This window comes from Crinia signifera, chromosome 1 (genome assembly GCF_055691185.1).
Source record: "Crinia signifera chromosome 1, ASM5569118v1, whole genome shotgun sequence".
Taxonomy (NCBI): Eukaryota; Metazoa; Chordata; class Amphibia; order Anura; family Myobatrachidae; genus Crinia; species Crinia signifera.
This window is the reverse complement of record NC_139217.1, coordinates 213,282,648-213,304,132: the sequence shown is the minus strand read 5'-3', so window position 1 is coordinate 213,304,132 and position 21,485 is coordinate 213,282,648.

Genomic DNA, 21,485 nt, shown 5'->3' with positions numbered 1-21,485 from the left:
CTGTTGACTGACAGTACATAAACCAATCAGAATGGCTTATTTTGAATGACAGTTGCATCAACCAATCATATGATCTCAATTCTGAACCAATTTGCATAAGGGCTTTATTTGCTCTTCATAACTTACTGAGGTCCTTCCTCACCCTAGTCTAATTGAACACCTGCAGAACCAGCCACAGATAGTTGATAACGAGAGCATTCTTGACCAATTGTCTTGCTGGTTGAAGACTAATGCATGATAGTCCCAGCAAAAGTTGTAAAATAGAAAACTGTTGACTGACAGTATATAAACCAATCAGAATGGCTTATTTTGAATGACAGTTGCATCAACCAATCAGATGATCTCAATTCTGAACTAATTTGCATAAGGGCTTTATTTGCTCTCCATAACTTACTAAGGTCCTTCCTAACCCTAGTTTAATTGAAAACCTACAAAACCAGCCACAGATAGTTGATAACAAGAGCATTCTTGACCAAATGTCTTGCTGGTTGAAGACTAATGCATGATAGTCCCAGCAAAAGTTGTAAAATAGAGAACTGTTGACTGACAGGACATAAACCAATCAGAATGGCTTATTTTGAATGACAATTGCATCAACCAATCAGATGGTCTTAATTCTAAACTAATTTGCATAAGGGCTTTATTTGCTCTCCATAACTTACTGAGGTCCTTCCTAACCCTAGTTTAATTGAAAACCTATAAAACCAGCCACAGATAGTTGATAACAAGAGCATTCTTGACCAATTGTCTTGCTGGTTGAAGACTAATGCATGATAGTCCCAGCAAAAGTCGTAAAATAGAGAACTGTTGACTGGCAGTACATAAACCAATCAGAATGGCTTATTTTGAATGACAATTGCATCAACCAATCAGATGGTCTCAATTCTAAACTAATTTGCATAAGGGCTTTATTTGCTCTCCATAACTTACTGAGGTCTTTCCTAACCCTAGTTTAATTGAACACCTGCAGAACCAGCCACAGATAGTTGATAACAAGAGCATTCTTGACCAATTGTCTTGCTGGTTGAAGACTAATGGATGATAGTCCCAGCAAAAGTTGTAAAATAGAAAACTGTTGACGGACAGTATATAAACCAATCAGAATGGCTTATTTTGAATGACAATTGCATCAACCAATCAAATGGTCTTAATTCTAAACTAATTTGCATAAGTGCTTTATTTGCTCTCCATAACTTACTGAGGTCCTTCCTAACCCTAGTTTAATTGAACACCTGCAGAACCAGCCACAGATAGTTGATAACAAGAGCATTCTTGACCAATTGTCTTGCTGGTTGAAGACTAATGCTTGATAGTCCCAGCAAAAGTTGTAAAATAGAGAACTGTTGACTGACAGTACATAAACCAATCAGAATGGCTTATTTTGAATGACAATTACATCAACCAATCAGATGGTCTCAATTTAAACTAATTTGCATAAGGGCTTTAGTTGCTCTCCATAACTTACTGAGGTCTTTCCTAACCCTAGTTTAATTGAAAACCTACCAAACCAGCCACAGATAGTTGATAACAAGAGCATTCTTGACCAATTGTCTTGCTGGTTAAAGACTAATGCATGATAGTCCCAGCAAAAGTTGTAAAATAGAAAACTGTTGACTGACAGTACATAAGCCAATCAGAATGGCTTATTTTGAATGACAGTTGCATCAACCAATCATATGATCTCAATTCTGAACCAATTTGCATAAGGGCTTTATTTGCTCTTCATAACTTACTGAGGTCCTTCCTCACCCTAGTCTAATTGAACACCTGCAGAACCAGCCACAGATAGTTGATAACAAGAGCATTCTTGACCAATTGTCTTGCTGGTTGAAGACTAATGCATGATAGTCCCAGCAAAAGTTGTAAAATAGAAAACTGTTGACTGACAGTATATAAACCAATCAGAATGGCTTATTTTGAATGACAGTTGCATCAACCAATCAGATGATCTCAATTCTGAACTAATTTGCATAAGGGCTTTATTTGCTCTCCATAACTTACTGAGGTCCTTCCTAACCCTAGTTTAATTAAAAACCTACAAAACCAGCCACAGATAGTTGATAACAAGAGCATTCTTGACCAAATGTCTTGCTGGTTGAAGACTAATGCATGATAGTCCCAGCAAAAGTTGTAAAATAGAGAACTGTTGACTGACAGTACATAAACCAATCAGAATGGCTTATTTTGAATGACAGTTGCATCATCCAATCAGATGGTCTCAATTCTGAACTAATTTGCATAAGGGCTTTATTTGCTCTTTATAACTTACTGAGGTCCTTCCTCACCCTATTCTAATTGAACACCTGCAGAACCAGCCACAGATAGTTGATAACAAGAACATTATTGACCAATTGTCTTGCTGGTTGAAGACTATTGCATGATGGTCCCAGCAAACGTTGTAAAATAGGAAACTGTTGACTGATGGTACATAAACCAATCAGAATTGCTTATTTTGAATGACAGTTGCATCAACCAAACAGATGGTCTCAATTCTGAACTAATTTGCATAATGGCTTTATTTGCTCTTCATAACTTACTGAGGTCCTTCCTCACCCTAGTCTAATTGAACACCTGCAGAACCAGCCACAGATAGTTGATAACAAGAGCATTCTTGACCAATTGTCTTGCTGGTTGAAGACTAATGCATGATAGTCCCAGCAAAAGTTGTAAAATAGAAAACTGTTGACTGACAGTATATAAACCAATCAGAATGGCTTATTTTGAATGACAGTTGCATCAACCAATCAGATGATCTCAATTCTGAACTAATTTACATAATGGCTTTATTTGCTCTTCATAACTTAATGAGGTCCTTCCTCACCCTAGTCTAATTGAACACCTGCAGAACCAGCCACAGATAGTTGATAACAAGAGCATTCTTGACCAATTGTCTTGCTGGTTGAAGACTAATGCATGATAGTCCCAGCAAAAGTTGTAAAATAGAAAACTGTTGACTGACAGTATATAAACCAATCAGAATGGCTTATTTTGAATGACAGTTGCATCAACCAATCAGATGATCTCAATTCTGAACTAATTTGCATAAGGTCTTTATTTGCTCTCCATAACTTACTGAGGTCCTTCCTCACCCTAGTCTAATTGAACACCTGCAGAACCAGCCACAGATAGTTGATAACAAGAACATTCTTGACCAATTGTCTTGCTGGTTAAAGGCTATTGCGTGATGGTGCCAGCAAAATTTGTAAAATAGAAAACTGTTGACTACATTCTTGACCAATTGTCTTGCTGGTTGAAGACTATTGCATGATGGTCCCAGCAAAAGTTATAAAATAGAAAACTGTTGACTGACAGCACATAAACCAATCAGAATGGCTTATTTTGAATGACAATTGCATCAACCAATCAGATGGTCTCAATTCTGAATTTATTTGCATAAGGGCTTTATTTGCTCTCCATAACTTACTGAGGTCCTTCATAACCCTAGTTTAATTGAAAACCTACAAAACCAGCCACAGATAGTTGATAACAAGAGCATTCTTTACCAATTGTCTTGCTGGTTGAAGACTAATGCATGATAGTCCCAGCAAAAGTTGTGAAATAAAGAACTGTTGACTGACAGTACATAAACCAATCAGAATGTCTTATTTTGAATGACAATTGCATCAACCAATCAGATGGTCTCAATTCTCAACTAATTTGCATAAGGGCTTTATTTGCTCTCCATAACTTACTGAGGTCTTTCCTAACCCTAGTTTAATTGAAAACCTACAAAACCAGCCACAGATAGTTGATAACAAGAGCATTCTTGACCAATTGTCTTGCTGGTTGAAGACTAATGCATGATAGTCCCAGCAAAAGTTGTAAAATAGAAAACTGTTTACTGACAGTACATAAACCAATCAGAATGGCTTATTTTGAATGACAGTTGCATCAACCAATCATATGATCTCAATTCTGAACTAATTTGCATAAGGGCTTTATTTGCTCTCCATAACTTACTGAGGTCTTTCCTAACCCTAGTTTAATTGAATACGTGCAGAACAAGCCACAGATAGTTGATAACAAGAGCATTCTTGACCCATTGTCTTGCTGGTTGAAGACTAATGCATGATAGTCCCAGCAAAAGTTGTTAAATAGAAAACTGTTGACTGACAGTATATAAACCAATCAGAATGGCTTATTTTGAATGACAGTTGCATCAACCAATCAGATGATCTCAATTCTGAACTAATTTGCATAAGGGCTTTATTTGCTCTCCATAACTTACTGAGGTCCTTCCTAACCCTAGTTTAATTGAAAACCTACAAAACCAGCCACAGATAGTTGATAACAAGAGCATTCTTGACCAATTGTCTTGCTGGTTGAAGACTAATGCATGATAGTCCCAGCAAAAGTTGTAAAATAGAGAACTGTTGACTGACAGTACATAAACCAATCAGAATGGCTTATTTTGAATGACAGTTGCATCAACCAATCAGATGGTCTCAATTCTGAACTAATTTGCATAAGGGCTTTATTTGCTCTTTATAACTTACTGAGGTCCTTCCTCACCCTATTCTAATTGAACACCTGCAGAACCAGCCACAGATAGTTGATAACAAGAACATTATTGACCAATTGTCTTGCTGGTTGAAGACTATTGCATGATGGTCCCAGCAAACGTTGTAAAATAGGAAACTGTTGACTGATGGTACATAAACCAATCAGAATTGCTTATTTTGAATGACATTTGCATCATCCAATCAGATGGTCTCAATTCTGAACTAATTTGCATAATGGCTTTATTTGCTCTTCATAACTTACTGAGGTCCTTCCTCACCCTAGTCTAATTGAACACCTGCAGAACCAGCCACAGATAGTTGATAACAAGAGCATTCTTGACCAATTGTCTTGCTGGTTGAAGACTAATGCATGATAGTCCCAGCAAAAGTTGTAAAATAGAAAACTGTTGACTGACAGTATATAAACCAATCAGAATGGCTTATTTTGAATGGCAGTTGCATCAACCAATCAGATGATCTTAATTCTGAAATAATTTGCATAAGGGCTTTATTTGCTCTCCATAACTTACTGAGGTCCTTCCTAACCCTAGTTTAATTGAAAACCTACAAAACCAGCCACAGATAGTTGATAACAAGAGCATTCTTGACCAATTGTCTTGCTGGTTGAAGACTAATGCATGATAGTCCCAGCAAAAGTTGTAAAATAGAGAACTGTTGACTGACAGTACATAAACCAATCAGAATGGTGTATTTTGAATGACAATTGCATCAACCAATCAGATGGTCTCAATTCTAAAGTAATTTGCATAAGGGCTTTATTTGCTCTCCATAACTTACTGAGGTCCTTCCTAACCCTAGTTTAATTGAAAACCTACAAAACCAGCCACAGATAGTTGATAACAAGAGCATTCTTGACCAATTGTCTTGCTGGTTGAAGGCTATTGCGTGATGGTGCCAGCAAAAGTTGTAAAATAGAAAACTGTTGACTACATTCTTGACCAATTGTCTTGCTGGTTGAAGACTAATGCATGATAGTCCCAGCAAAAGTTGTAAAATAGAAAACTGTTGACTGACAGTATATAAACCAATCAGAATGGCTTATTTTGAATGACAGTTGCATCAACCAATCAGATGATCTCAATTCTGAAATAATTTGCTTAAGGGCTTTATTTGCTCTCCATAACTTACTGAGGTCCTTCCTAACCCTAGTTTAATTGAAAACCTACAAAACCAGCCACAGATAGTTGATAACAAGAGCATTCTTGACCAATTGTCTTGCTGGTTGAAGACTAATGCATGATAGTCCCAGCAAAAGTTGTAAAATAGAGAACTGTTGACTGACAGTACATAAACCAATCAGAATGGCTTATTTTGAATGACAATTGCATCAACCAATCAGATGGTCTCAATTCTAAACTAATTTGCATAGGGGCTTTATTTGCTCTCCATAACTTACTGAGGTCTTTCCTAACCCTAGTTTAATTGAACACCTGCAGAACCAGCCACAGATAGTTGATAACAAGGGCATTCTTGACCAATTGTCTTGCTGGTTGAAGACTAATGCATGATAGTCCCTGCAAAAGTTGTAAAATAGAAAACTGTTGACTGACAGTATATAAACCAATCAGAATGGCTTATTTTGAATGACAGTTGCATCAACCAATCAGATGATCTCAATTCTGAACTAATTTGCATAAGGGCTTTATTTGCTCTCCATAACTTACTGAGGTCCTTCCTAACCCTAGTTTAATTAAAAACCTACAAAACCAGCCACAGATAGTTGATAACAAGAGCATTCTTGACCAAATGTCTTGCTGGTTGAAGACTAATGCATGATAGTCCCAGCAAAAGTTGTAAAATAGAGAACTGTTGACTGACAGTACATAAACCAATCAGAATGGCTTATTTTGAATGACAGTTGCATCATCCAATCAGATGGTCTCAATTCTGAACTAATTTGCATAAGGGCTTTATTTGCTCTTTATAACTTACTGAGGTCCTTCCTCACCCTATTCTAATTGAACACCTGCAGAACCAGCCACAGATAGTTGATAACAAGAACATTATTGACCAATTGTCTTGCTGGTTGAAGACTATTGCATGATGGTCCCAGCAAACGTTGTAAAATAGGAAACTGTTGACTGATGGTACATAAACCAATCAGAATTGCTTATTTTGAATGACAGTTGCATCAACCAAACAGATGGTCTCAATTCTGAACTAATTTGCATAATGGCTTTATTTGCTCTTCATAACTTACTGAGGTCCTTCCTCACCCTAGTCTAATTGAACACCTGCAGAACCAGCCACAGATAGTTGATAACAAGAGCATTCTTGACCAATTGTCTTGCTGGTTGAAGACTAATGCATGATAGTCCCAGCAAAAGTTGTAAAATAGAAAACTGTTGACTGACAGTATATAAACCAATCAGAATGGCTTATTTTGAATGACAGTTGCATCAACCAATCAGATGATCTCAATTCTGAACTAATTTACATAATGGCTTTATTTGCTCTTCATAACTTACTGAGGTCCTTCCTCACCCTAGTCTAATTGAACACCTGCAGAACCAGCCACAGATAGTTGATAACAAGAGCATTCTTGACCAATTGTCTTGCTGGTTGAAGACTAATGCATGATAGTCCCAGCAAAAGTTGTAAAATAGAAAACTGTTGACTGACAGTATATAAACCAATCAGAATGGCTTATTTTGAATGACAGTTGCATCAACCAATCAGATGATCTCAATTCTGAACTAATTTGCATAAGGTCTTTATTTGCTCTCCATAACTTACTGAGGTCCTTCCTAACCCTAGTTTAATTGAAAACCTACAAAACCAGCCACAGATAGTTGATAACAAGAGCATTCTTGACCAATTGTCTTGCTGGTTGAAGACTAATGCTTGATAGTCCCAGCAAAAGTTGTAAAATAGAGAACTGTTGACTGACAGTACATAAACCAATCAGAATGGCTTATTTTGAATGACAGTTGCATCAACCAATCAGATGTTCTCAATTCTGAACTAATTTGCATAAGGGATTTATTTGCTCTTTATAACTTACTGAGGTCCTTCCTCACCCTATTCTAATTGAACACCTGCAGAACCAGCCACAGATAGTTGATAACAAGAACATTATTGACCAATTGTCTTGCTGGTTGAAGACTATTGCATGATGGTCCCAGCAAACGTTGTAAAATAGGAAACTGTCGACTGATGGTACATAAACCAATCAGAATGGCTTATTTTGAATGACAGTTGCATCAACCAATCAGATGGTCTCAATTCTGAACTAATTTGCATAATGGCTTTATTTGCTCTTCATAACTTACTGAGGTCCTTCCTCACCCTAGTCTAATTGAACACCTGCAGAACCAGCCACAGATAGTTGATAACAAGAACATTCTTGACCAATTGTCTTGCTGGTTGAAGGCTATTGCGTGATGGTGCCAGCAAAAGTTGTAAAATAGAAAACTGTTGACTACATTCTTGACCAATTGTCTTGCTGGTAGAAGACTATTGCATGATGGTCCCAGCAAAAGTTATAAAATAGAAAACTGTTGACTGACAGCACATAAACCAATCAGAATGGCTTATTTTGAATGACAATTGCATCAACCAATCAGATGGTCTCAATTCTAAACTAATTTGCATAAGGGCTTTATTTGCTCTCCATAACTTACTGAGGTCTTTCCTAACCCTAGTTTAATTGAAAACCTACCAAACCAGCCACAGATATTTGATAACAAGAGCATTCTTGACCAATTGTCTTGCTGGTTGAAGACTAATGCATAATAGTCCCAGCAAAACTTGTAAAATAGAAAACTGTTGACTGACAGTACATAAACCAATCAGAATGGCTTATTTTGAATGACAGTTGCATCAACCAATCATATGATCTCAATTCTGAACCAATTTGCATAAGGGCTTTATTTGCTCTTCATAACTTACTGAGGTCCTTCCTCACCCTAGTCTAATTGAACACCTGCAGAACCAGCCACAGATAGTTGATAACAAGAGCATTCTTGACCAATTGTCTTGCTGGTTGAAGACTAATGCTTGATAGTCCCAGCAAAAGTTGTAAAATAGAGAACTGTTGACTGACAGTACATAAACCAATCAGAATGGCTTATTTTGAATGACAGTTGCATCAACCAATCAGATGTTCTCAATTCTGAACTAATTTGCATAAGGGATTTATTTGCTCTTTATAACTTACTGAGGTCCTTCCTCACCCTATTCTAATTGAACACCTGCAGAACCAGCCACAGATAGTTGATAACAAGAACATTATTGACCAATTGTCTTGCTGGTTGAAGACTATTGCATGATGGTCCCAGCAAACGTTGTAAAATAGGAAACTGTCGACTGATGGTACATAAACCAATCAGAATGGCTTATTTTGAATGACAGTTGCATCAACCAATCAGATGGTCTCAATTCTGAACTAATTTGCATAATGGCTTTATTTGCTCTTCATAACTTACTGAGGTCCTTCCTCACCCTAGTCTAATTGAACACCTGCAGAACCAGCCACAGATAGTTGATAACAAGAACATTCTTGACCAATTGTCTTGCTGGTTGAAGGCTATTGCGTGATGGTGCCAGCAAAAGTTGTAAAATAGAAAACTGTTGACTACATTCTTGACCAATTGTCTTGCTGGTAGAAGACTATTGCATGATGGTCCCAGCAAAAGTTATAAAATAGAAAACTGTTGACTGACAGCACATAAACCAATCAGAATGGCTTATTTTGAATGACAATTGCATCAACCAATCAGATGGTCTCAATTCTAAACTAATTTGCATAAGGGCTTTATTTGCTCTCCATAACTTACTGAGGTCTTTCCTAACCCTAGTTTAATTGAAAACCTACCAAACCAGCCACAGATATTTGATAACAAGAGCATTCTTGACCAATTGTCTTGCTGGTTGAAGACTAATGCATAATAGTCCCAGCAAAACTTGTAAAATAGAAAACTGTTGACTGACAGTACATAAACCAATCAGAATGGCTTATTTTGAATGACAGTTGCATCAACCAATCAGATGATCTCAATTCTGAACTAATTTGCATAAGGGCTTTATTTGCTCTCCATAACTTACTGAGGTCCTTCCTAACCCTAGTTTAATTAAAAACCTACAAAACCAGCCACAGATAGTTGATAACAAGAGCATTCTTGACCAAATGTCTTGCTGGTTGAAGACTAATGCATGATAGTCCCAGCAAAAGTTGTAAAATAGAGAACTGTTGACTGACAGTACATAAACCAATCAGAATGGCTTATTTTGAATGACAGTTGCATCATCCAATCAGATGGTCTCAATTCTGAACTAATTTGCATAAGGGCTTTATTTGCTCTTTATAACTTACTGAGGTCCTTCCTCACCCTATTCTAATTGAACACCTGCAGAACCAGCCACAGATAGTTGATAACAAGAACATTATTGACCAATTGTCTTGCTGGTTGAAGACTATTGCATGATGGTCCCAGCAAACGTTGTAAAATAGGAAACTGTTGACTGATGGTACATAAACCAATCAGAATTGCTTATTTTGAATGACAGTTGCATCAACCAAACAGATGGTCTCAATTCTGAACTAATTTGCATAATGGCTTTATTTGCTCTTCATAACTTACTGAGGTCCTTCCTCACCCTAGTCTAATTGAACACCTGCAGAACCAGCCACAGATAGTTGATAACAAGAGCATTCTTGACCAATTGTCTTGCTGGTTGAAGACTAATGCATAATAGTCCCAGCAAAACTTGTAAAATAGAAAACTGTTGACTGACAGTACATAAACCAATCAGAATGGCTTATTTTGAATGACAGTTGCATCAACCAATCATATGATCTCAATTCTGAACCAATTTGCATAAGGGCTTTATTTGCTCTTCATAACTTACTGAGGTCCTTCCTCACCCTAGTCTAATTGAACACCTGCAGAACCAGCCACAGATAGTTGATAACAAGAGCATTCTTGACCAATTGTCTTGCTGGTTGAAGACTAATGCTTGATAGTCCCAGCAAAAGTTGTAAAATAGAGAACTGTTGACTGACAGTACATAAACCAATCAGAATGGCTTATTTTGAATGACAGTTGCATCAACCAATCAGATGTTCTCAATTCTGAACTAATTTGCATAAGGGATTTATTTGCTCTTTATAACTTACTGAGGTCCTTCCTCACCCTATTCTAATTGAACACCTGCAGAACCAGCCACAGATAGTTGATAACAAGAACATTATTGACCAATTGTCTTGCTGGTTGAAGACTATTGCATGATGGTCCCAGCAAACGTTGTAAAATAGGAAACTGTCGACTGATGGTACATAAACCAATCAGAATGGCTTATTTTGAATGACAGTTGCATCAACCAATCAGATGGTCTCAATTCTGAACTAATTTGCATAATGGCTTTATTTGCTCTTCATAACTTACTGAGGTCCTTCCTCACCCTAGTCTAATTGAACACCTGCAGAACCAGCCACAGATAGTTGATAACAAGAACATTCTTGACCAATTGTCTTGCTGGTTGAAGGCTATTGCGTGATGGTGCCAGCAAAAGTTGTAAAATAGAAAACTGTTGACTACATTCTTGACCAATTGTCTTGCTGGTAGAAGACTATTGCATGATGGTCCCAGCAAAAGTTATAAAATAGAAAACTGTTGACTGACAGCACATAAACCAATCAGAATGGCTTATTTTGAATGACAATTGCATCAACCAATCAGATGGTCTCAATTCTAAACTAATTTGCATAAGGGCTTTATTTGCTCTCCATAACTTACTGAGGTCTTTCCTAACCCTAGTTTAATTGAAAACCTACCAAACCAGCCACAGATATTTGATAACAAGAGCATTCTTGACCAATTGTCTTGCTGGTTGAAGACTAATGCATAATAGTCCCAGCAAAACTTGTAAAATAGAAAACTGTTGACTGACAGTACATAAACCAATCAGAATGGCTTATTTTGAATGACAGTTGCATCAACCAATCATATGATCTCAATTCTGAACCAATTTGCATAAGGGCTTTATTTGCTCTTCATAACTTACTGAGGTCCTTCCTCACCCTAGTCTAATTGAACACCTGCAGAACCAGCCACAGATAGTTGATAACGAGAGCATTCTTGACCAATTGTCTTGCTGGTTGAAGACTAATGCATGATAGTCCCAGCAAAAGTTGTAAAATAGAAAACTGTTGACTGACAGTATATAAACCAATCAGAATGGCTTATTTTGAATGACAGTTGCATCAACCAATCAGATGATCTCAATTCTGAACTAATTTGCATAAGGGCTTTATTTGCTCTCCATAACTTACTAAGGTCCTTCCTAACCCTAGTTTAATTGAAAACCTACAAAACCAGCCACAGATAGTTGATAACAAGAGCATTCTTGACCAAATGTCTTGCTGGTTGAAGACTAATGCATGATAGTCCCAGCAAAAGTTGTAAAATAGAGAACTGTTGACTGACAGGACATAAACCAATCAGAATGGCTTATTTTGAATGACAATTGCATCAACCAATCAGATGGTCTTAATTCTAAACTAATTTGCATAAGGGCTTTATTTGCTCTCCATAACTTACTGAGGTCCTTCCTAACCCTAGTTTAATTGAAAACCTATAAAACCAGCCACAGATAGTTGATAACAAGAGCATTCTTGACCAATTGTCTTGCTGGTTGAAGACTAATGCATGATAGTCCCAGCAAAAGTCGTAAAATAGAGAACTGTTGACTGGCAGTACATAAACCAATCAGAATGGCTTATTTTGAATGACAATTGCATCAACCAATCAGATGGTCTCAATTCTAAACTAATTTGCATAAGGGCTTTATTTGCTCTCCATAACTTACTGAGGTCTTTCCTAACCCTAGTTTAATTGAACACCTGCAGAACCAGCCACAGATAGTTGATAACAAGAGCATTCTTGACCAATTGTCTTGCTGGTTGAAGACTAATGGATGATAGTCCCAGCAAAAGTTGTAAAATAGAAAACTGTTGACGGACAGTATATAAACCAATCAGAATGGCTTATTTTGAATGACAATTGCATCAACCAATCAAATGGTCTTAATTCTAAACTAATTTGCATAAGTGCTTTATTTGCTCTCCATAACTTACTGAGGTCCTTCCTAACCCTAGTTTAATTGAACACCTGCAGAACCAGCCACAGATAGTTGATAACAAGAGCATTCTTGACCAATTGTCTTGCTGGTTGAAGACTAATGCTTGATAGTCCCAGCAAAAGTTGTAAAATAGAGAACTGTTGACTGACAGTACATAAACCAATCAGAATGGCTTATTTTGAATGACAATTACATCAACCAATCAGATGTTCTCAATTTAAACTAATTTGCATAAGGGCTTTAGTTGCTCTCCATAACTTACTGAGGTCTTTCCTAACCCTAGTTTAATTGAAAACCTACCAAACCAGCCACAGATAGTTGATAACAAGAGCATTCTTGACCAATTGTCTTGCTGGTTAAAGACTAATGCATGATAGTCCCAGCAAAAGTTGTAAAATAGAAAACTGTTGACTGACAGTACATAAGCCAATCAGAATGGCTTATTTTGAATGACAGTTGCATCAACCAATCATATGATCTCAATTCTGAACCAATTTGCATAAGGGCTTTATTTGCTCTTCATAACTTACTGAGGTCCTTCCTCACCCTAGTCTAATTGAACACCTGCAGAACCAGCCACAGATAGTTGATAACAAGAGCATTCTTGACCAATTGTCTTGCTGGTTGAAGACTAATGCATGATAGTCCCAGCAAAAGTTGTAAAATAGAAAACTGTTGACTGACAGTATATAAACCAATCAGAATGGCTTATTTTGAATGACAGTTGCATCAACCAATCAGATGATCTCAATTCTGAACTAATTTGCATAAGGGCTTTATTTGCTCTCCATAACTTACTGAGGTCCTTCCTAACCCTAGTTTAATTAAAAACCTACAAAACCAGCCACAGATAGTTGATAACAAGAGCATTCTTGACCAAATGTCTTGCTGGTTGAAGACTAATGCATGATAGTCCCAGCAAAAGTTGTAAAATAGAGAACTGTTGACTGACAGTACATAAACCAATCAGAATGGCTTATTTTGAATGACAGTTGCATCATCCAATCAGATGGTCTCAATTCTGAACTAATTTGCATAAGGGCTTTATTTGCTCTTTATAACTTACTGAGGTCCTTCCTCACCCTATTCTAATTGAACACCTGCAGAACCAGCCACAGATAGTTGATAACAAGAACATTATTGACCAATTGTCTTGCTGGTTGAAGACTATTGCATGATGGTCCCAGCAAACGTTGTAAAATAGGAAACTGTTGACTGATGGTACATAAACCAATCAGAATTGCTTATTTTGAATGACAGTTGCATCAACCAAACAGATGGTCTCAATTCTGAACTAATTTGCATAATGGCTTTATTTGCTCTTCATAACTTACTGAGGTCCTTCCTCACCCTAGTCTAATTGAACACCTGCAGAACCAGCCACAGATAGTTGATAACAAGAGCATTCTTGACCAATTGTCTTGCTGGTTGAAGACTAATGCATGATAGTCCCAGCAAAAGTTGTAAAATAGAAAACTGTTGACTGACAGTATATAAACCAATCAGAATGGCTTATTTTGAATGACAGTTGCATCAACCAATCAGATGATCTCAATTCTGAACTAATTTACATAATGGCTTTATTTGCTCTTCATAACTTACTGAGGTCCTTCCTCACCCTAGTCTAATTGAACACCTGCAGAACCAGCCACAGATAGTTGATAACAAGAGCATTCTTGACCAATTGTCTTGCTGGTTGAAGACTAATGCATGATAGTCCCAGCAAAAGTTGTAAAATAGAAAACTGTTGACTGACAGTATATAAACCAATCAGAATGGCTTATTTTGAATGACAGTTGCATCAACCAATCAGATGATCTCAATTCTGAACTAATTTGCATAAGGTCTTTATTTGCTCTCCATAACTTACTGAGGTCCTTCCTAACCCTAGTTTAATTGAAAACCTACAAAACCAGCCACAGATAGTTGATAACAAGAGCATTCTTGACCAATTGTCTTGCTGGTTGAAGACTAATGCTTGATAGTCCCAGCAAAAGTTGTAAAATAGAGAACTGTTGACTGACAGTACATAAACCAATCAGAATGGCTTATTTTGAATGACAGTTGCATCAACCAATCAGATGTTCTCAATTCTGAACTAATTTGCATAAGGGATTTATTTGCTCTTTATAACTTACTGAGGTCCTTCCTCACCCTATTCTAATTGAACACCTGCAGAACCAGCCACAGATAGTTGATAACAAGAACATTATTGACCAATTGTCTTGCTGGTTGAAGACTATTGCATGATGGTCCCAGCAAACGTTGTAAAATAGGAAACTGTCGACTGATGGTACATAAACCAATCAGAATGGCTTATTTTGAATGACAGTTGCATCAACCAATCAGATGGTCTCAATTCTGAAGTAATTTGCATAATGGCTTTATTTGCTCTTCATAACTTACTGAGGTCCTTCCTCACCCTAGTCTAATTGAACACCTGCAGAACCAGCCACAGATAGTTGATAACAAGAACATTCTTGACCAATTGTCTTGCTGGTTGAAGGCTATTGCGTGATGGTGCCAGCAAAAGTTGTAAAATAGAAAACTGTTGACTACATTCTTGACCAATTGTCTTGCTGGTAGAAGACTATTGCATGATGGTCCCAGCAAAAGTTATAAAAAAGAAAACTGTTGACTGACAGCACATAAACCAATCAGAATGGCTTATTTTGAATGACAATTGCATCAACCAATCAGATGGTCTCAATTCTAAACTAATTTGCATAAGGGCTTTATTTGCTCTCCATAACTTACTGAGGTCTTTCCTAACCCTAGTTTAATTGAAAACCTACCAAACCAGCCACAGATATTTGATAACAAGAGCATTCTTGACCAATTGTCTTGCTGGTTGAAGACTAATGCATAATAGTCCCAGCAAAACTTGTAAAATAGAAAACTGTTGACTGACAGTACATAAACCAATCAGAATGGCTTATTTTGAATGACAGTTGCATCAACCAATCATATGATCTCAATTCTGAACCAATTTGCATAAGGGCTTTATTTGCTCTTCATAACTTACTGAGGTCCTTCCTCACCCTAGTCTAATTGAACACCTGCAGAACCAGCCACAGATAGTTGATAACAAGAGCATTCTTGACCAATTGTCTTGCTGGTTAAAGACTAATGCATGATAGTCCCAGCAAAAGTTGTAAAATAGAAAACTGTTGACTGACAGTACATAAGCCAATCAGAATGGCTTATTTTGAATGACAGTTGCATCAACCAATCATATGATCTCAATTCTGAACCAATTTGCATAAGGGCTTTATTTGCTCTTCATAACTTACTGAGGTCCTTCCTCACCCTAGTCTAATTGAACACCTGCAGAACCAGCCACAGATAGTTGATAACAAGAGCATTCTTGACCAATTGTCTTGCTGGTTGAAGACTAATGCATGATAGTCCCAGCAAAAGTTGTAAAATAGAAAACTGTTGACTGACAGTATATAAACCAATCAGAATGGCTTATTTTGAATGACAGTTGCATCAACCAATCAGATGATCTCAATTCTGAACTAATTTGCATAAGGGCTTTATTTGCTCTCCATAACTTACTGAGGTCCTTCCTAACCCTAGTTTAATTAAAAACCTACAAAACCAGCCACAGATAGTTGATAACAAGAGCATTCTTGACCAAATGTCTTGCTGGTTGAAGACTAATGCATGATAGTCCCAGCAAAAGTTGTAAAATAGAGAACTGTTGACTGACAGTACATAAACCAATCAGAATGGCTTATTTTGAATGACAGTTGCATCATCCAATCAGATGGTCTCAATTCTGAACTAATTTGCATAAGGGCTTTATTTGCTCTTTATAACTTACTGAGGTCCTTCCTCACCCTATTCTAATTGAACACCTGCAGAACCAGCCACAGATAGTTGATAACAAGAACATTATTGACCAATTGTCTTGCTGGTTGAAGACTATTGCATGATGGTCCCAGCAAACGTTGTAAAATAGGAAACTGTTGACTGATGGTACATAAACCAATCAGAATTGCTTATTTTGAATGACAGTTGCATCAACCAAACAGATGGTCTCAATTCTGAACTAATTTGCATAATGGCTTTATTTGCTCTTCATAACTTACTGAGGTCCTTCCTCACCCTAGTCTAATTGAACACCTGCAGAACCAGCCACAGATAGTTGATAACAAGAGCATTCTTGACCAATTGTCTTGCTGGTTGAAGACTAATGCATGATAGTCCCAGCAAAAGTTGTAAAATAGAAAACTGTTGACTGACAGTATATAAACCAATCAGAATGGCTTATTTTGAATGACAGTTGCATCAACCAATCAGATGATCTCAATTCTGAACTAATTTACATAATGGCTTTATTTGCTCTTCATAACTTACTGAGGTCCTTCCTCACCCTAGTCTAATTGAACACCTGCAGAACCAGCCACAGATAGTTGATAACAAGAGCATTCTTGACCAATTGTCTTGCTGGTTGAAGACTAATGCATGATAGTCCCAGCAAAAGTTGTAAAATAGAAAACTGTTGACTGACAGTATATAAACCAATCAGAATGGCTTATTTTGAATGACAGTTGCATCAACCAATCAGATGATCTCAATTCTGAACTAATTTGCATAAGGTCTTTATTTGCTCTCCATAACTTACTGAGGTCCTTCCTAACCCTAGTTTAATTGAAAACCTACAAAACCAGCCACAGATAGTTGATAACAAGAGCATTCTTGACCAATTGTCTTGCTGGTTGAAGACTAATGCTTGATAGTCCCAGCAAAAGTTGTAAAATAGAGAACTGTTGACTGACAGTACATAAACCAATCAGAATGGCTTATTTTGAATGACAGTTGCATCAACCAATCAGATGTTCTCAATTCTGAACTAATTTGCATAAGGGATTTATTTGCTCTTTATAACTTACTGAGGTCCTTCCTCACCCTATTCTAATTGAACACCTGCAGAACCAGCCACAGATAGTTGATAACAAGAACATTATTGACCAATTGTCTTGCTGGTTGAAGACTATTGCATGATGGTCCCAGCAAACGTTGTAAAATAGGAAACTGTCGACTGATGGTACATAAACCAATCAGAATGGCTTATTTTGAATGACAGTTGCATCAACCAATCAGATGGTCTCAATTCTGAAGTAATTTGCATAATGGCTTTATTTGCTCTTCATAACTTACTGAGGTCCTTCCTCACCCTAGTCTAATTGAACACCTGCAGAACCAGCCACAGATAGTTGATAACAAGAACATTCTTGACCAATTGTCTTGCTGGTTGAAGGCTATTGCGTGATGGTGCCAGCAAAAGTTGTAAAATAGAAAACTGTTGACTACATTCTTGACCAATTGTCTTGCTGGTAGAAGACTATTGCATGATGGTCCCAGCAAAAGTTATAAAAAAGAAAACTGTTGACTGACAGCACATAAACCAATCAGAATGGCTTATTTTGAATGACAATTGCATCAACCAATCAGATGGTCTCAATTCTAAACTAATTTGCATAAGGGCTTTATTTGCTCTCCATAACTTACTGAGGTCTTTCCTAACCCTAGTTTAATTGAAAACCTACCAAACCAGCCACAGATATTTGATAACAAGAGCATTCTTGACCAATTGTCTTGCTGGTTGAAGACTAATGCATAATAGTCCCAGCAAAACTTGTAAAATAGAAAACTGTTGACTGACAGTACATAAACCAATCAGAATGGCTTATTTTGAATGACAGTTGCATCAACCAATCATATGATCTCAATTCTGAACCAATTTGCATAAGGGCTTTATTTGCTCTTCATAACTTACTGAGGTCCTTCCTCACCCTAGTCTAATTGAACACCTGCAGAACCAGCCACAGATAGTTGATAACAAGAGCATTCTTGACCAATTGTCTTGCTGGTTAAAGACTAATGCATGATAGTCCCAGCAAAAGTTGTAAAATAGAAAACTGTTGACTGACAGTACATAAGCCAATCAGAATGGCTTATTTTGAATGACAGTTGCATCAACCAATCATATGATCTCAATTCTGAACCAATTTGCATAAGGGCTTTATTTGCTCTTCATAACTTACTGAGGTCCTTCCTCACCCTAGTCTAATTGAACACCTGCAGAACCAGCCACAGATAGTTGATAACAAGAGCATTCTTGACCAATTGTCTTGCTGGTTGAAGACTAATGCATGATAGTCCCAGCAAAAGTTGTAAAATAGAAAACTGTTGACTGACAGTATATAAACCAATCAGAATGGCTTATTTTGAATGACAGTTGCATCAACCAATCAGATGATCTCAATTCTGAACTAATTTGCATAAGGGCTTTATTTGCTCTCCATAACTTACTAAGGTCCTTCCTAACCCTAGTTTAATTGAAAACCTACAAAACCAGCCACAGATAGTTGATAACAAGAGCATTCTTGACCAAATGTCTTGCTGGTTGAAGACTAATGCATGATAGTCCCAGCAAAAGTTGTAAAATAGAGAACTGTTGACTGACAGGACATAAACCAATCAGAATGGCTTATTTTGAATGACAATTGCATCAACCAATCAGATGGTCTTAATTCTAAACTAATTTGCATAAGGGCTTTATTTGCTCTCCATAACTTACTGAGGTCCTTCCTAACCCTAGTTTAATTGAAAACCTATAAAACCAGCCACAGATAGTTGATAACAAGAGCATTCTTGACCAATTGTCTTGCTGGTTGAAGACTAATGCATGATAGTCCCAGCAAAAGTCGTAAAATAGAGAACTGTTGACTGGCAGTACATAAACCAATCAGAATGGCTTATTTTGAATGACAATTGCATCAACCAATCAGATGGTCTCAATTCTAAACTAATTTGCATAAGGGCTTTATTTGCTCTCCATAACTTACTGAGGTCTTTCCTAACCCTAGTTTAATTGAACACCTGCAGAACCAGCCACAGATAGTTGATAACAAGAGCATTCTTGACCAATTGTCTTGCTGGTTGAAGACTAATGGATGATAGTCCCAGCAAAAGTTGTAAAATAGAAAACTGTTGACGGACAGTATATAAACCAATCAGAATGGCTTATTTTGAATGACAGTTGCATCAACCAATCAGATGATCTAAATTCTGAACTAATTTGCATAAGGGCTTTATTTGCTCTCCATAACTTACTGAGGTCCTTCCTAACCCTAGTTTAATTGAAAACCTACAAAACCAGCCACAGATAGTTGTAACAAGAGCATTCTTGACCAAATGTCTTGCTGGTTGAAGACTAATGCATGATAGTCCCAGCAAAAGTTGCAAAATAGAGAACTGTTGACTGACAGTACATAAACCAATCAGAATGGCTTATTTTGAATGACAATTGCATCAACCAATCAAATGGTCTTAATTCTAAACTAATTTGCATAAGGGCTTTATTTGCTCTCCATAACTTACTGAGGTCCTTCCTAACCCTAGTTTAATTGAACACCTGCAGAACCAGCCACAGATAGTTGATAACAAGAGCATTCTTGACCAATTGTCTTGCTGGTTGAAGACTAATGCATGATAGTCCCAGCAAAAGTTGTAAAATAGAGAACTGTTGACTGACAGTACATAAACCAATCAGAATGGTGTATTTTGAATGACAATTGCATCAACCATTCAGATGGTCTCAATTCTAAACCAATTTGCATAAGGGCTTTATTTGCTCTTCATAACTTACTGAGGTCCTTCCTAACCCTAGTTTAATTGAAAACCAATAAAACCAGCCACAGATAGTTGATAACAGGAGCATTCTTGACCAATTGTCTTGCTGGTTGAAGGCTATTGCGTGATGGTCCCAGCAAAAGTTATAAAATAGAAAACTGTTGACTGACAGCACATAAACCAATCAGAATGGCTTATTTTGAATGACAATTGCATCAACCAATCAGATGGTCTCAATTCTAAACTAATTTGCATAAGGGCTTTATTTGCTCTCCATAACTTACTGAGGTCCTTCCTAACCCTAGTTTAATTGAAAACCTACAAAACCAGCCACAGATAGTTGATAACAAGAGCATTCTTGACCAATTGTCTTGCTGGTTGAAGACTAATGCTTGATAGTCCCAGCAAAAGTTGTAAAATAGAGAACTGTTGACTGACAGTACATAAACCAATCAGAATGGCTTATTTTGAATGACAATTACATCAACCAATCAGATGGTCTCAATTTAAACTAATTTGCATAAGGGCTTTAGTTGCTCTCCATAACTTACTGAGGTCTTTCCTAACCCTAGTTTAATTGAAAACCTACCAAACCAGCCACAGATAGTTGATAACAAGAGCATTCTTGACCAATTGTCTTGCTGGTTAAAGACTAATGCATGATAGTCCCAGCAAAAGTTGTAAAATAGAAAACTGTTGACTGACAGTACATAAGCCAATCAGAATGGCTTATTTTGAATGACAGTTGCATCAACCAATCATATGATCTCAATTCTGAACCAATTTGCATAAGGGCTTTATTTGCTCTTCATAACTTACTGAGGTCCTTCCTCACCCTAGTCTAATTGAACACCTGCAGAACCAGCCACAGATAGTTGATAACAAGAGCATTCTTGACCAATTGTCTTGCTGGTTGAAGACTAATGCATGATAGTCCCAGCAAAAGTTGTACAATAGAAAACTGTTGACTGACAGTACATAAACCAATCAGAATGGCTTATTTTGAATGACAGTTGCATCAACCAATCATATGATCTCAATTCTGAACTAATTTGCATAAGGGCTTTATTTGCTCTCCATAACTTACTGAGGTCTTTCCTAACCCTAGTTTAATTGAACACCTGCAGAACCAGCCACAGATAGTTGATAACAAGAGCATTCTTGACCAATTGTCTTGCTGGTTAAAGACTAATGCATGATAGTCCCAGCAAAAGTTGTAAAATAGAAAACTGT